Consider the following 17,304-nt stretch of genomic DNA (forward strand, 5'->3'; position numbering starts at 1 on the left):
ACCTTTCATCAAAGGACCGCAGCAAAGGTTTGCGAACCAAGGGCAGAGGAGACCAGAAAATTATTCTTACCGCCGCAGGGTATGTCGGTTAATTGTCAAGTCTGACGAACGACGTTGTAGGACCGAGGTCCGTTCATTTTTCGTCGAGCTCGATATCACCGAGTCGTATCGATTGCTCGACGGATCGGGAAATCCGAGGGAAAATAAGGAGGGACTCTGTGAATGGACGAAAGCCTCCCTCGAGGACATTTCCTTGGAGGGGTGCAGAGCAGGGAAGTGGAAGGAGAGCGACGAGCCCTTCAGACGCGAGAAAATTATTTTCCAGAAATCGGACGCGAATCATTACTCGAGCTCGAGTCGATTCAACGGTCCCTGCTGAGTTAGGAAACTTTCCCCCCCCCCATCTCTCTCTCTATCCGTGTTACTCCTCTCTTCGTCCTTGCTTTCTTTCGCAACGCCGGCGAAAGCTGGTAAACTCCGATATCGGTTTACAGACAATTAGTCGCCGTAATCACGAATTAACGTTCAGTGGACGAAGATGAAAATCTTCTCGGAAGTTTCGTTGAGGGGCTGATTGCGAAAAGCTCTAATCGATTGATCATAAATGCGGTTATTTCGGCTGTGATTAAGTTTGTGGCAGTTTATATGTATTATCAGCGTCAGCTACTTAGAACGAATCAAGTAGTTTAAATTCGATTACTAAAATCGCAATTGTTATATCGATTTCTCGCTCACAAATTTCTAATCGCATAAATGAGTACAGATCAGATCGCACCATTAGCTATTGCTTAATGAAAACGTAACTTCGCATTACGGCATCCATAGAGTCGCAATAATGGGATGCGAAACAAATTGCAGAACGGAACAAGCACGGCCAATAAAAACGCTAAATACTAGACAGCCTGACAGTGCTTTCTGCCAGCGGTAGAACGGGATTCGTAGATGCAAATTCTGCTCGGCGGAAAAACTATTTATAGTCGAAATTCTACGGGTGGTAAGCGAATTAACATAACCAGATAACTGCAATAGTTGGTAAACGGAAGAGTAAATTCGAAGTTACGCGAGACCTGCCCGGATATTCAACCCGTAGGAATTTTAACGACGAAGAACGAGAATAAATTCCGGTACGCTCTCGCCGTGCTACCTGGAATATTTCGTCTTTCTTGCGGCATGAATTCCAAACGAGGTGTGAATCACACAGCTTGGTTCGACAATGACCCCGCGACAGGAGGATAGCACTATTTTTATCACGGATCGACGACGATCTACATCTCGGAAAGAAGCGCAAAATTAAAATCCAGGCTGCCCCAGAATTTTCGTAAATCATCTCGCAGTTTTCGCAAATTTTCCGTAATTATTCCGCCGGTAGAAAATTTCATCCAATTTATTCCACTCTCGAAAGGAACTGCTAAAAATACACGCATGCACATTTTTCCAAATTATACCACTAATGATTTCAAATGAAGTTAACGAACTCGTTGGAAGGATCGAGTGATCCTCCATTCGTCAGTTATCCTCGCAATTACATTTTTATTTCTGTTCGTCTATTTCTCGAACGAATGTTTCGATTAGTTGAAGATAATTGAAAAGAGTTGTTACCATATAATATAATTGAAGTTATTAAGCGATGCATAAAAATTAAATTTTAGGTCAAGATCCGCAGTCCGCTAACAAGGATTTCATTTTGTTGCGAGTCAGGTGAAGGATCGTGGAACTTTTATTTTCCGTGCGAGTTTCATAAAGTCCACGGTGCAGCAATAACGAGCGATTCCGATGGAAGAAATCGGACGTATGAACGGAGCTTAGCATCGAACCTTCCCGGAGCCTAAGCCCGTGGTCCTAGCCGAAGGACACGAAGTCTCGAGGTAATCCTCGGTCAGGATCGAGCACGAACCACTGTTCGTCACAGGAGTCGAGCGATCCTGGAGAACGCGCACCGGCTGCATCCTGCGCGAGGATCCTCCCTTCCTGCACCGTAAATCCATTCTCGAAGCTGATCTCGACGCTCCCGAACCCTTATCCCTCGGGAAGTTTACTACGGCTGGAATTGATCCTTGATTATTTACTCCGGGCCTCCTCGAGCCGTCGCGTCGCGTCGTAACGAACGAATTTTTCCCCGTGATCGTGAAACTTGTATCTCGATCGCGATCTTTCCTGAAATTCGCCTCTTCATTTTATATTACCTATATTGCAATATCTTAATTGACGATGATTTTCTGAAAATTCAACTCGGAGAAAATGCACACATTTTACATAATTCTAAGGAACGTACGTGTCTTCATCTGAAGTACAAAATGGTGTGTCTCCATCGCAGAGATAACGTGTCGACAGGGTACAGAATTTCTCGAAAGCTCCACGAAGCTTTTCTATCGCCAAGATGGTTTAATAAAGCAGCAGATCAACCCCGTTATCAATGCCACGTATCGCGCTTATCGTACCACAAATTTCCCAGGATTCCAAAGAAGTGCATCCGCCGAACAACCACAGAATGGATCCTGTTCCCCTTATCCGTATCTCGATCTTCCTGGTGCAACCAGAATGCAGGACAGATCCGAATCCCTAGGCGGACCTGGTGGTCCCATTCCCATTGACGGCAATCGAGGCGCTGGATCTTCGACCGGGGACTTTCCTGGACGCCTTTTCGAATTACCCTAATGGCCGGTCAATCGTCGCCGGATTCGGATCGTATGTCGTCGCCGGACTAGCCTGACGAAAATCATTATTACTTTAAACAGCATACAGTGAATCACAGTAATATTCGGACACTTAAGCTTAAAGAACGATGAAATTTACAGAATATGTATAATTGATACAGACTGACAAATAATGTATTTTTTAAATGTTCAATATTGACGCAAATGGTTAAAATGTACCAAATGTCCAACTTCGTCTTTAACAATTTCTTTTATTCGCTGAACAATTCTTCCCCAACAATCTGAACTATTATATTTTTCCTCTCTACGAAAAGGGCAGCACTGTTCCAAACGTTCGAAACGATTCGAGGAATCCGAAAAATTGGAGGGCGCACGACTTGGGGTTACAAGGGCCAATAAAGGGTCGAATCCTTAACCCATCAGCCTCAAGGAGGTATTGCCGATAATCCGTAATAAAATCCGAAGTAGTGGGGCGACTCGATTCATTCGATTTGCCGTCGCGGCGCTGCGATCGAGCTTCGACGAAATTCCTTGCCGTCGCGTCCGTTCGCGAATTCAATGTCCGCGCGTCTCTGGTCACTCTCGCGGCTCCAGATGCTATTCCGTTTCTACATTGCCTCGAGATTTCTGTCTCTCGCTCTCTCCTCTTTCTATCGGCTTTTTCTATAGCGTTGTCCCGGTTCCGTTCGAGCATCGCGATATTTCAATGGAACCGGGACGACGCGACGCGCGGGGGCGGATGGAAGCCGTGTTATCGTAATCTGCTTTCGGAACGTATCGCTGACGCGTTTGTCGACAGCATAAAGTAATCGTTCCACCAGTTTCCAGTCACGTCGGCTACGTTGGTCCAGCCGTGGACCTTGCGTGAATCCGAATCCGTAAAATCCGAGCTTATACAGCGCAGAAACTCTACATAATAAGTTGTCCCATATGTTATGACATGTAGGATTTTTAACAAGCACAAATTTTTTTATCAAATTAGTGATCCTTTGCACTCGGAGCTATTTGAATCGGAAAATTGAACACTTCTTGATTCATGATTTTTGAAATTTTATGGAGATGAAATTGGCAGGGCTTCGGAGTCGGAGTCGGAGTTTGGGAGTAATTGCTGATCACTGGAGTCGGAGCCGGAGTAAGAAAAAGCTATACATTGACTCCCGGAGTCGAAGTCAGAGTCGAAAAAAATATATCGACTCCGACTCCATCTCCAACTCTTTTGTTTATAAATCATTAATAGATATGTATACATAAATAAATTGCTAATATTCGATCTACAGTATAGACGTATTGTATATGTATACATATACCTCGGCACTATGTAGAGGAGAAACAGCTAAAGTTATGATGGTAGTATTTTCTAACTATTGCCTGAAAGTGAGAAAGTAACAGTCGTGTTGTGTTGTATCAGAGTTATCTGTTCCACATATTCTTAGAATTTATTACAATATTTCAACTATTTATTCAGTTTTATTACAACTCTTAATTATTTTGAGTACATATTTTTTCAATTTGGAAAGTCGGAGTCGGCGTCGGAGTCGAAGTCGGATTCGGAGTCGGAGTTAAAAAAGAAGAGGAGTTGGAGTCGGAGTTGGAGTTAAGAATTTTTTCTACCGACTCCGAAGCCCTGGAAATTGGTATCGTATCTCGTACAAGACCTAAATGTTTAGTAATTGATTAGGTACCGATATATTTAATAATGTAAACAATATTTCGAATAATGGTACAGCAAAGGGTTAATATTCTAAGCAACATATTCCGTCAATGAAATTAAATTTTAAACTTGGCTCCCGAAGTTCCCGAAGTGTTGCAAAAATTTGCTATGATACACTGAGAAAAAAAAGTAGTTACTTCAATAACACGCGTGTTATTGTAATTTTTTTACTTCGATGAATATCAATGTATTCTTTTCAATAGTATGAAATTTAGAAGCAAATCGTGATGTATTTGAATTGTCTATCATGAAATGATTGAAAATATTATTCGATTCAATACCGTACATTATTATTCGTAATATTTCTCTTTTTCCTTCAATCAGATATGTCGTTAAAAAATTTGAGAAATGTATTGATTTATACTGGAATTGGTTTGGGGCCATATCTTATTTTTTTGAAAACATTGATGTCAAGCTATTCGCTTATATGATTGGCGGAAATGAGTTTTGCTATTGAAATTCAATAGTATTAGATATTAAAATAAGTTCATATGATATTGGCACTATTCAATAGTACATCTTATTGAATCAACATATATTTTTTTTGTTTCGACAGGATTTTTTTCTCAGTGTAGAAGTTTTTCTGGACAGAGAGAGGGAGAGAGAGAGAGAGAGAGAGAGAGAGCAGCGCGCGTAACTCGGTTGGAAGTAGTCGGACGATTCTCGAATAAATCGAATCGCGTCTTCTTCGAGCGTGATTCGAATCGTATCACGTAGGTATGCGCATCGAAACAACGTGACAACCGAATGGAACAGTTGGAAACAGCATCACAGGGGCCCTCTCCTCCGGCCACGGTGCACGTTGGAAAGGGATCTAGATAACGTTTCCACGCGATAAATTAATCCAATCGTCCATCGTACGCGCAACTTCCTCTCTCGCCTCTGCCCTTCTTCCTCTCCTCCTCCTCTCTGTTTCCGCCTCGGCTACGCTCCTACCGATCCTCTTCATTTCATGATTTTTCACCTTCGCTCCTTTGTTTTATCGTTCGGTAAAACAGATGATTTAGGGGCCTGTGAATTCAGCTTTCGCCCTGCTAACGAAGAATTCGCGATCGATACCTCGATGACGTTCGAGATTTATCTGATTGCGAGACAGAAAATTGCAAACGAGACGAAGGGATTAGACGATTTTGTTGCACGCGGATAACTCGCACAATCGTCTCGATTTTTCTTCTTTTTCGTTACGTAACTGTAATTGTTCATAATTGGATAGTTGTACAATTAAAAAATTAAGATTAGAGTTTCTTTTTAGAAGTGTGATTATTATATCTACATATAATGGATTCTACGTAAATTAATTCAATAACATTACGCATACTGCAAGTTGCACGTTCGAAAGTTGTGTTTTTGTTCGTGACGGAATATTGAAGTTTCTCTCCGCCGAGAATAGAATGTTATTTCTCTATCGATGTTTAACTGTTGATTTATGATTGCGCCGTGGATCTGGTAAGTTTCCATTATTCTACACTGTCTTATAAAGATCAGGATGGAAGAAGATCAATTTCAATGACTACGAATGACTACTCCTTGCGCCAAAAATAAAATTTCAAGAAGAAGAAGAAGAAACAGCGGCCACGATCCGAAATTCCGGCACGCAACAAGTCGTTGCGTAACGTCTTAACGATCGACAAGTCGTGGAATCTGGTGCAAAAACGTCAGGTTTATGGTGGTCGAATGGCGTCGGAATATTTATTGACGGATCGACGAATCAGGGCACGGAACGTAGGCGTCGCGACGCGTTGCGCCGTCGAAAGGCCACGTTTAGCGTTAGGCGTGTCTAGCCCGACCCTGATGAAGCTACTTTCGATGCTGGCGGAGCTGCGTTTTGCTAATAGGGAACGTGGCTTGTACACGAACTAGAGAGTCGTGTCCCCTGTCTCTCTCCACTGTAAATTCGAGCAGAATTTTGAACGGGATCGTCGACGAATATTACGTGGACGATCAATTTCTGCTGTAATCGACGATTCGGATTCCGGCATCGTTGAAACCGAAAGCGTCATCCGCGCGTGTCATTCGAGATTCCTGGCCGGTCGACTGCGAAATCGACTGTTCAGAAAGGTACACACTGTCTTTCGCCTTCTTTAGCAAACGATTCTCTTTTACAAATGTTCGGTATCGAAAATCACAGAAATATAATAACTTCCCTACGTCAAGAATCCCGTAGAGATTAGCATAGAAAACAGCACAAAGACGTCGAAGAAAGCGCAGCGAAAATGGTAGCAATTTTCCGTGGAATCCTAGCGTCCTGCGATTACTGGCAGTCTTGCGGAAGGGGAGGGGGGGAGGGGTCAGAAGCGAAACAATGGCGTAGTCGTCGGAAGAATCCTCGGAACGAAAAGAAAAGAGGGTCAGATGGAAACCGGGAAATGGCCGTCGTGGCATAGCTTTGGAGTGGCCGGTGGAAGGCACCGGTAATTTCGGCGAATAAATCGAAACTTCTGAAAGAACGTACCAAAAGACAAGCGAGTAGACGAAAACGAAGAAGGAGAAGAAGAAGAAGAACGAAGAAGAACGAAGAAGTCTTGCAGCAGAAGTCTTTCCGCATAGCGAACGGAGGCGTGGCTGGTTCCGATGAAATGCAGATTGCCGCCACTTATCTCGAACAGATTGTCGATCCGTAAAATGTCGAGCGGTTGGCTTCCGGGCTGGCGGATAAGCCGAAATAAAGAGGATCGAAGGAAAATTCGAAGGCACCCGGTCCGCGGGAGTCCATTAAGGGGTCGTGGTTGTCCTCGGACGTTGAAGAACGAACGTCGTTTTCGTCTGCAGGCCGATATCCTCTCTTCTGGCGTCGCATCGCCTCTCCCTCTCTGGAACCCACCTCGATTCATTCGTATTCCGCCCCTGTCGGAAACTTTGCGATAATTCGATGTCTCGACGACTGCAAGAGCAGCAACAGCGGCCTAGCCTCCGTCATCATCGTCGGACCAAAGCGGCCTACGTGACTTTTCCGCTGCTCTTCCGCGTCTCTCTTTATCTCATTCCATGTTTCTCTTTGACTCTTTCTCCCTTTCCATGTTTCTCTCACTCGAACAGACCGCTCTTTTTGTCCCTCTTTCGCTGACGATTTCCGATCTCCTTTTCTGGCCAGGGCCCCCGTTTCTCCAACGTCGCTCCTGCTTCCTCCCTTCGCTTCGTTTCGTTGTTACATCGACTGCGTCGCGTCGTGTCCCTTTTTATAGCAGTCGCTGTGGATTTCAGCCGTCATCTTCCGGCTTTTTGATAACGCTCCTCGTCCTCCCCTTGGTTTCCTCTGATTTTTTCCAGCCTTTTTGCTGCGGCAGGAACAGTATTCCGGCGCGCGCTGTCTATATGCAAAAATTTCGGTGAGTTGTGTGCGCTAGCTTCTTTCTCGTCGGGAATTTTCCGTATCGATTTTTGAATGGGACGCCCGCCGCGCCGCACCGGTTCTTTATGCAAATTTCTCGGTGGAAATTGTCTTGCGGTGGGAACGTAAATTAAAATTTTTGCAAGTGAAAAGAAACAGCAAAAATGAAATAAAGATATTCTTCGGGTACACAGAGAAGTGGCGTGGAACGATAACATATGATATCCTGAGAATAATGAACGAATGGATGAAATGGAGCTGTTTCCAGTTCAGACTTCGATGTACCGTAATTTACGACCAAATTGTCAGTGCATCCACTGCTGGAATCCAAAATGGCCCCCGATCCATTCCTTGAATCCTGGTCCACAGGGTCCGCGCTTCCCGCTGTTTCAAGCCCAGCCCCGCATCTTCTTCGTCGCCTTTTTTACCCTCGATTCAAGTGCTCTCTCTTCGGTGTTCCGGGCTCTAAACGTTCCCGGCTCTTTCCCGTGTAATTTTCAAGTGGAATTTCTTCGTACGTGGAACGCGCGCTCCGTCGAACGAAGCGGACCCGGTTTTTCCCTTTCCCGAGGATCGCAGCTAGGTTTAACCCTCCTTCTCTCTCTTTTTCTCCACTTTCTCTTGTTCACCCTTCCACGCTGTTTCTATAGACCTACCGCTGTCTCCGTGTCGGGGCCAGAAAATTATCGGGTGCAAATTGAATCGCGCAGCGTTTAATTTCAGCCATTTCCGACGCCTCGACGTTCAACACCTTCGGAGAAAGGTGAGCGTTGACCGTTCCCTTAAAAAGCACCGAAATGATTACCGGGAACACATCCACCAGACCCTGCAACAATCGCGAAAAACTGGTCCGCGAGGGAAACTCGCGCTTTTAGGTCGAGTGGTGCAATACTGACAATGAGCTAAGAAAATGCCATTTAACTCGTTCCCCATCACCATTTGTTCCGCACGACGCGACGTTTTAATTGCAATGTATCCATTCCAGAATTAGATTTTTCTTATGGAACGTGCTACGGTGACCGGTGACTTTAATTGTAGCACGCTTGAAATCAATTTATTTTTGTCGATGTAAAATATGTACATCGTTCAGTGGACGCGACCGAATTTATCACCGCAGTTAATAGTTAATAGCGTGAGAGGCAATTGTAATTTACAACTGTTATATTGTGACAATTTCGTTTAGCGAATTCGATGTCTGTCCAGTGGCCGGATTTGTTATGTGTTTAATTAATTTCAAATTTGCAACTGACTGGTCAAGTGTTGTTGCGGTTCTTCGCGGAATCTCCTATCGTTATTAACTGTTTGTGAAAAGGAAGTGCTATGAAATATGTTTTTATTCGATTGAGTGACGAAGATGCTCGCATTTCTATCGACCAGCATCCAGAGCGAACAATTTGCATAGAGATGCCCGAGTCTAAGTGTAACGATAACAAATTTAGCCGAGCATAATGCAAGAATCGATGGGAATGATAAAAGATAATATACATATAGCATAAGGTGGCTACGGGAGGACGTTGAAATTATTCATTTATGTGCGAGAGCTGATTCCCAGGCAGTAGGCAGGCACAGAACTCGCAACTCGCGGTGGAAGATGCGAGTTCCCGAGGTCGCCAGAGACGACCGAGATCTTTGCTCTCGATTTATCGAGGTCGGAGATATCGATAAGCCGTGTGATTCACGGAGCTCCGTCCCAGCGGGTCGTCGACCCTACAACCGTAACAAAATCGTGGCCGTGCGAACACCCGGAGAGAGATTATGTCATTCGCAAATCATTCGGCCGACGAAAAATTACATCCTCCGATAATGCCCAATAATGGCCACGGGGAAAAAAGGGGAATATTCCATTTTAACGGCGTTTTCTACGCTGGGATAACGCACGGTAATAAAACACTGGATCACCGCGAAAATATGCAGTTTTTAATCTCGCCACGGAACTAAAATGACGATATGCGATTCCCACTATCTTTTCCAAGTTGAACGCGCGATTTATCGGTGTTGTTGGTTCATTTAAATACTCAGATTTGAAGGAAAAATGTAGCTGGATTACGAAAAAATCGGTGAACGCAATCTATTGATCATCTACTATGTATATTCAAATTTATTTCGATGGATATAGTCTTTTATTTTTACTTCGCACACCGTTCTCGAGCTAATAAATCGATGCCGTACATTTCGTTTCAACAACTGACACGCGTGTAATTACTGCGATGGCAAAACTGCATTTCCATAAATCGGCTCTTAACGCGCGCTTTCCGGGACTCTGTTTAATTTTCTTGCCGCGGCTCTCGTTCTCTCGACTGAAATGAAATCAATGAATTAATCCGTACTTTGTGTTTCGAGGATTTTTATCGGCGCGCCCGATAAAAATAGGTCCCTGTTAATCGTCGCCGGACGCCGAGCGTTAATCCGACGGCGTATTTTTGCTTGGGAAACCGGAAATCGGTGAAATATACGCGCTGAGTCGTTCCCGATTGAATATTCACAGTTCCATCGGGCGATCCGCGTCGGCGAGCAGATTACGTGGGTTCGTTTAAAAGCAAGATCAATCCCGTGGAAAACCGGTTAATATAACAACCTTTGTCCCGCGGCGAATCCAATTGTCACGGAAAAATCATCGGTGTCTCACTTGATCGAAGTTCGCTGACGTGATTCTTCGATAATCAGATTACAGAAAATTACGGGGGAGGAGTTTGATTCGTTTTTCTCTCTCTCTCTCTCTCTCTCTCTCTCTCTCTCTCTCTCTCTCTCTTTAACTTGTAGACGCCGACGACAGATGAAACGTTCGTGACCAGAACTAATCGATTTATTATTTCAATTAATCGAATCCATGCAAAATAATGCTCGGACCTCCGTGATCTTTCATCGACGAATTTTTTCGTCCCTCCTCTCCTGTCGAATCGATTCTGACCAGCCAATTTTTATGAACTTTAAATAACGCTTTAAATGAAATCAATTGACTATTTTTACCCACATTCAATAGACCGGACGATTTTTTAAAAATTGGTTCTTCTGAAAAGTTTTCCCGAAGAATCAGTGAAGTTTACATGGCAAATAGTGTCGATTAATTGTAATCTTAATGAATTAGTGTCACTTCTGTAAAATAACATGGTGCGTGTATAGATTTAATTTTCATGTTGTTTCTCGAGTCACCCCATAAGTAATGAATGCAATTAATTTCGCAACACCCGGTACGTATCATCACGCAGAACAAATTCATTCGAGCATATCGCACTTGAATTTTTCCAAGGATTTCTGCGGCTATCAATGAGCTGAAGTAATTGCTAGAGTAGAACAATAAATATTCTTTCGTTTAATTATACTAATTTGATCGTCAAAATGGATAACCATAGGTTCGTTCAACCGAGTCTTTCGGAGCGGGCTCTCGCGATCGATCGTTGAAATTAAATTAATAAATCACATTGTTGGCTGGCAAACCGTTCGCTTTGTACCGGCCTCATTATTCCATTGCCTTTATTAACAATATCGCGTTGCATATTGAACGGGTACTCGGCGAATTCGAGAACCGTACCACATCGAATCGTCCGGGAGTGATTACGAACGCACAAATGACAGAATTAAAGGGCACAAGTCGTCCCTGTATTGGCCAGCTCACGAGCGTAATTTTATTAATGCAAATTTGTCGAACTGATTGAATTAAAGGGGGCCCCCCTTTTGCAGCTGCAGTTTCACTCTTCGCTTTGTTTAATGCTTCCCCCGGAAAGAAATCCTATTGGCGATTAACAAGCAGGGATCATTTAATTTCATTTTTCTGAGAAGAGAATTTAAGAAATTACATAATCGAGTAAACAAAAAGATTCAACTGAAAAAGACACGAACGAAGGATCAGAATCTATAATAGCTTCGAAAGAGAGAGATTCCGCAACAGTCTCGCAAACATAATTCATTGAAAAATTCGTATCTCGGTTATTTTCCCGAGTTTCTCCACGGGACAAAGTGGAGAGCGATCTGAACGGTTTCCCCTTTATGAGAAAAATATTAGAGAAATCGGTTCCGGGGCCAATAAACGAGCAACAAGCATCGAAAGTAATACCAAAGGATTTTTCGCCGGTCGTTCGGTAAAGGGCCCATAAAAGTATCGAGTTTGGTCGTCGATTGATCGTCACCAGCGGCGAGAACGTATGTCGGGGGTGGTCCCACGGAAACTTGGTTATTTCGAAAGTTTTAATGCCCGGCACACTTGGCCGCGATCTTTTTATTCGCGAACTGGTGTCGCGAGGACCGCCGCGCGCCGCGCCAGGCTGATAATACCTACACACCGGGCATTCTTTATCGGCTCGGCAGGGGTCGTATCTTTCCTCGGACTTTTCCCGCGAATTTCCAGCCCAAGTTTTCCCCCGGTCTACGTGGAAACTCATTTTCCGCATCGACGGCCGGCGAAATTGTCGCGATTTGCCTGCTGGAAAACGACCCGGAAAAATCTATGGCTGAGCTATTCTCTTTTTCGTTTTCTGCTCCTCTCTCTCTCTCTCTCTCTCCCTCTCTCTCTCTTTCTCGTTTAGTTCAACTGGCCTTTTGTGTCGATCCGAAAAATGTTTGAGAATCCAGTTCCCTTCTACTGCCACTACTCTTCTCCCTTTCGAGCGGAAAATGCGACAGAAGAGCAACCGGTGACCCATTCTGCGAATAAAGAAAATGTGCCTGTTTTGTCGAGATAGGCTCCGTGCTCTGTTTGCCGCGAAACAGGTGGCTCATGATTCGGAAATGTAGTTAGAGTGGTGCAGAGGAGACAGGTGTGCAGAGGAGAAACGGATGCTGTTGAATTAGTGTAGATATTATTGAAATGTTTATAAATTCTTGAATGCACATTGCATAAAGAAATTTCTGGTTATTGCGAGTCCACATTTATTCTCAAGATGAAATATTGACCGTAGAATGATAATATCTTGGTTTTATTTAGCCTTTCACGTCCCAGAGTTTATCGCACCACTCCCATTAAAACACCGCGGAATTTATCTGCAAATTATTCTCCAGTTTAATTTAACTTAATTAGAACCTACGGTAGCAATAAAAAATATTTAATTCAAAGTCAGGTTCCCTTGTCAGAGCAAACGGAGTTACGTTTGCCTCTAGTTCCTGTAAATCACTCCGCAAAAGTCCATATTTGCATAAACATCTTGCTGGCTGCGCGTCACGTACAATGATAAATGACCAAGATTTTGCATATTTCTGTTCAACACCTAATCCGAGGTGAAAATCTCAAGGGGTTTGAAACGGGAGCCGTGTAACCGGCTAATTTAAAGCTTGTATCTCGCTCCATTATCGCCACCTGTCCATTAACAAACAAAGTGCGCTGTTCAAAATGATTTTTAAACTTAAAAATGTAGATTATAATTACCGGTTCGCTAATCTTGCGGGAACAGTTACAAGCGCGTTTCTCATCTTGAAACTTTTCATTCTTACAATCTGATCTGTTCTACTGTTTTATTAACTTCACTTATTCATTTTTATTGTATACGTGCAGAAAATGTTAAAATCGCGAATTACTGGGATCTGCTAATTAACTTCACCTGTCACGAGTTAGAAAAACGTCGCAGCCGACCAGCGTCCCTGATCGAATCGTCATTTTGCCAATTGCATCCGTTTTAGCGACCGACTTTTCCATTTCCTTGGGACCGTATCGCGACGTATCGGGAATATCGAATAACGATTTGAAAATATTGAACTAGTCAGGATATCGGGGAGGGCAAGAAGCCAGAATTACGTAAAAATTACGCTTATTTCGCCAACCAGCGAGTCTCGAAGACGGAAATACGAGAACCCCGGAAAGGGTTCCCCGAAGGGTTAAGTTTTCCTGTCCTCTGTCTCGAGACTTGTAAAAGGCTGAACCCTGTTTCCCACGACCGATTTATTCCGGCAGTGTTCCAGGCTCGTTTTAACTGCGTTTCAAGTCGTAGAGTTTTATCAATTGTTCCTGAGATTTTCCGCGTTCCGCCCTCTTGATCTCTGTTCGATAAGGTCGCAGCCGAAACGGTGAAACGGTACAGCCAATATGCAAAACGGGACAACCCGCGCCGCGCTCGAAATCCATTTCGCTGGGACACTATCGACGGAGACATTTGCATGCAATGATTATTACCGTGCCGGGGTTGTTATCGAGTTCGCGTATTATGATCATCGGTTGTGGTTTAGAGCGGTGGAGTTCTCGGTGCTGCATCCGCCGAATTTTCCCAGTCAAGATGCACAGAAATTCTGTAGAATTTCCAAATAAAGTTTCACCCCTTATCCGTCAAACAACTAACAGTAAGAAGAAAATATCTTGATTAAATTCACCGAATTTTGGCAATCGAGTGCAGTGAAATGTGGTAGACTGGTAGACAGTTACCGGAGAAAATTTCATCCCCTCTCCGGCGCGCGTCAAACAGTTAAGAATAAAATCTCTTGATTTAATTCACCGAATTTTGATAGTCAAGTGCACGGAAACGCGGTAGAAACATTCCCGAGGAAATTTCATCCCTTATCCGTAATACGAATTTTAATAGTGAACTGCGCGGAATTGTGTGATAGAAATTTTTCAGTAAAATCGCCGCAAAATCGAATTGATTCTTTGTTAAACCGTCCATGAGAGCGGACTAACGTAATCTCATGTGCCTGTAATCAGCGTTGAACTCTGATGGCGATGACCACTCCGCGTACATTTTAATTCCGTAACGCATTTGCAATATATTTAAAATAGATTTGAAATTTTCGAATGACGACCGCGAGTGTGACTGGATATTACAACGCGACGGGTTGAAATCATTATAAATTGTGCTCGGTGGTGATTCGCACGATACATAGTACAGCATATTTAACGCGGAGCCGGGAAGCACGTGCCGGTATACGCGCGGTCAGATTTCTGCATGCTCACGCAATTTCGTGCCCGATCGGTGAAATCCATTAGAGGTTGAAAGCATAGGCAAAAGAGAGGGGGAGGAGAGGATGCGAGAGAGAGAGAGAGTTTGAAAAAAAGGGGGTTGATGGCTCTCTAATTCGTATTTAAGTCAACGAGTCACGAGCGTTTCGGCGTTCGGTCTCGTCCTGGATTTATTTCCTCGTTACTCACCATTGAGGAATAGAGTGTCGAACTTTTGTTAATTAAAAACACTATTACCCGGTCGAGCGGCGTGCGCGCCAGATCGGCAAACGAACCCCCATTGTCGGGAAATTAATTCGGGCGGGGACCAGTTCGAATAATAATTGCTATTCCCTGTTTTCCTTCTCGAAATTCCACTTTGTCCGCCCGTTTAAACGCCGACTGCAAACATGCGATTGTTAACTGTTTTTCTCCATTTGTTTGTTCACAGAGCTGTCTCGACGCTGGCCTCATCGGTTCCATTTCGGTGAGTGGTGATCGTTACTGTTGCTACGCGTTTTTCTTAAACGGGATGCGTCATTCATAAAACATTTTAAGGTGCATCAGGATTATCTATTTTTTCATTTACTATATTGAATAGGTTCAATAGGTCTTTGATCTACAGATTCTCTTAAAGGAGTATACTCCTGTTTCGGGTTCGGATCGGAACCCGAAAATTTATATTGTTTTTAATAAAAGATTAATTTAGGCTGTAATCGCACTCAAAAGTCTTATTTTTTATGTTTACGAGGCGTAAGTTGCATTATTTCGGCAGCATCAAACTGCGTATGTATTGTAGCTATTTTCATAAAGCTGGGACAGCTAAACGAGTCTCTACCCTCTTAAACAGCAACACGAACGCTTTAACTTCTCTCGCCGACTACGACGTTTATAAAACGCATCGTAGAACAATGTAACGCGGTTTGTCGCGAGAATTTCTCCGCGACATGACAGGAACAATCGTCGTTGAAGAGAAGAGTTCGATTTCAATCCCGTTGGTATAGGCGTCAGCGTTGTTACGCGTCGATAACACGGGCGCGAGCATAGTTTCTGACGTGACAGAAATCGATCGTTTGCAGCCGGGGAGAGAGCTTATTCTTGGTCCGCCGCGCCGCGCCGCGCCGGCCAGGAATTCGCCGGAAATGACTGTTCCTCGTGTGTGTTCCGGCAGTCAGCCGCGAGATTTATCGCGAATTTTCGTGCCTCGATCTCGACGGCCACGGACGTCGGCTTCGGCGACGCGACCGGCTACACTCGGTCCAAAAGCTCGGGCTAGCTTTCACTCGTTGCGAAATGTTCGCATGCGTCCACCTATAGTCGATGCACTTCCGTGCGTTGCCACGATTTGATGGGCTTGAACGATAAAGACCGAGCTTTCCACCCGGATAACTCATTCGGGCTTTGAACTGTGGGCTTGCCGGCTATCGCACCGCGAAACAAGCGAAATCTGCTAATCCGATCACTTTTTGCGAACCGATACGCGCCTCGACCGTGATCGGTGCTCGCCAACAAATAGAACACACTGTACCATTTTTCTTCCCTTGTTTTTGCGCTATTTTTCCTTCTAGTTTAGTTCTGCCCCTTGTTGAATTTTTATTCGTCTATAAGCATCGGGAGATTCTAAATGCTTTATAATGTAATAAAAATTTGTTTTTTTTTTTACCAGACCTAGCTCGTTCATCTTCATGAAACAATTAATGAACATTTGTGCCAGTATAGAGATATTCTTGAGAAAATCAGTCCGAGCTGACTATATTTGGAAGCATAAATATTATCGCTGTATCTCAGGGTATTTCCGATAATTCTGACGAGAAGCGTGCTACTATATTAACCCGTTCCCCATTGCTGTCGATTATAGTCTGCCTGCTATAGTAATCACAGGCCCTCTCTATCGGAATGGCCATAATCGATATCGGTATCGAATGCATCGTAATTTGAATGAAGTCATTTGAATAGCTAATTATCACGTTACCGAGAGCGTCGATTATAACACTTGATTATAACATTTTTGTACATATCGATTGGATATTCATCCACTGTTTCATACAAAATATTGCTCGATCTTCGAATTGTTTGAATTATCTGAATTACGAACGATTCTCTCGAGTTTCTGCGTCGCATCAGGCAACAAAAGGGATCGTGCCACGAGGATGATGATTCCGAAAATGATCCAGGGTATCGAAAGAGCTCGTACGTCACGCGTGACGCGCAGCTATCCGGTATTTTAGTGCGGACAATGCACATTATGTATACCCTCCCCTCTGCGACCAGGCTGATTTTATTGCCTCGCATAAATCTACTTTGGACGATACGTATATTGACGATAAATCACGCTAGGCGGTGAAAAGAAGGATTCGAGGGGTTTAGCAGTGTGTGGCAGACACGGTAAGATGCGTGAAAAATGCTTAGTTGACAGAGGCTCTTCCCGACCTAACTAGCTGAAATTGATTTTCTTTATCGTTGTCTAGAAAAAAGGGATGCGCACCCTGCGTGCACGCCATTTATAGACTACGGCTACGTTTAGAATAGGGTAAATATGTTACTGGGGTAACGCGTTGGTGTCTCGCCCATTTATCATTCTGCGAGCCGCGGTGTACATTACTTATCATAATTATTCAACGACTCTAATTCTCTCGCTTTATAAAATAGAGGAAGGCTTAAAAGCGAAATAAAATGTCCCAGTATAATAAAAGACACTCAAGTTAGATAAAAATGCAATAGACACGGAATATCACTGGATTAAAAGCAGACTGCATTA

General features: G+C 43.7%; 1 protein-coding gene across 2 annotated transcripts in view; it reads left to right on the plus strand.

The window, feature by feature from the left end:
* The window catches only part of LOC143208351 (prolyl 4-hydroxylase subunit alpha-1-like), a 214,685-nt gene that overhangs the window by 55,741 nt on the left and 141,640 nt on the right, over positions 1-17,304 (plus strand). The window contains exon 3 of one of the 2 annotated variants that reach the window (XM_076422738.1): positions 14,998-15,033. The exons of the other annotated variant lie outside the window; for it this stretch is intronic. The gene's annotated coding sequence lies outside the window, so the exon portion shown is untranslated. The remainder of the gene's footprint in view (positions 1-14,997; positions 15,034-17,304) is intronic. 2 annotated transcript variants of the gene reach the window in all.

This window comes from Lasioglossum baleicum, chromosome 4 (genome assembly GCF_051020765.1).
Source record: "Lasioglossum baleicum chromosome 4, iyLasBale1, whole genome shotgun sequence".
Lineage (NCBI taxonomy): Eukaryota > Metazoa > Arthropoda > Insecta > Hymenoptera > Halictidae > Lasioglossum > Lasioglossum baleicum.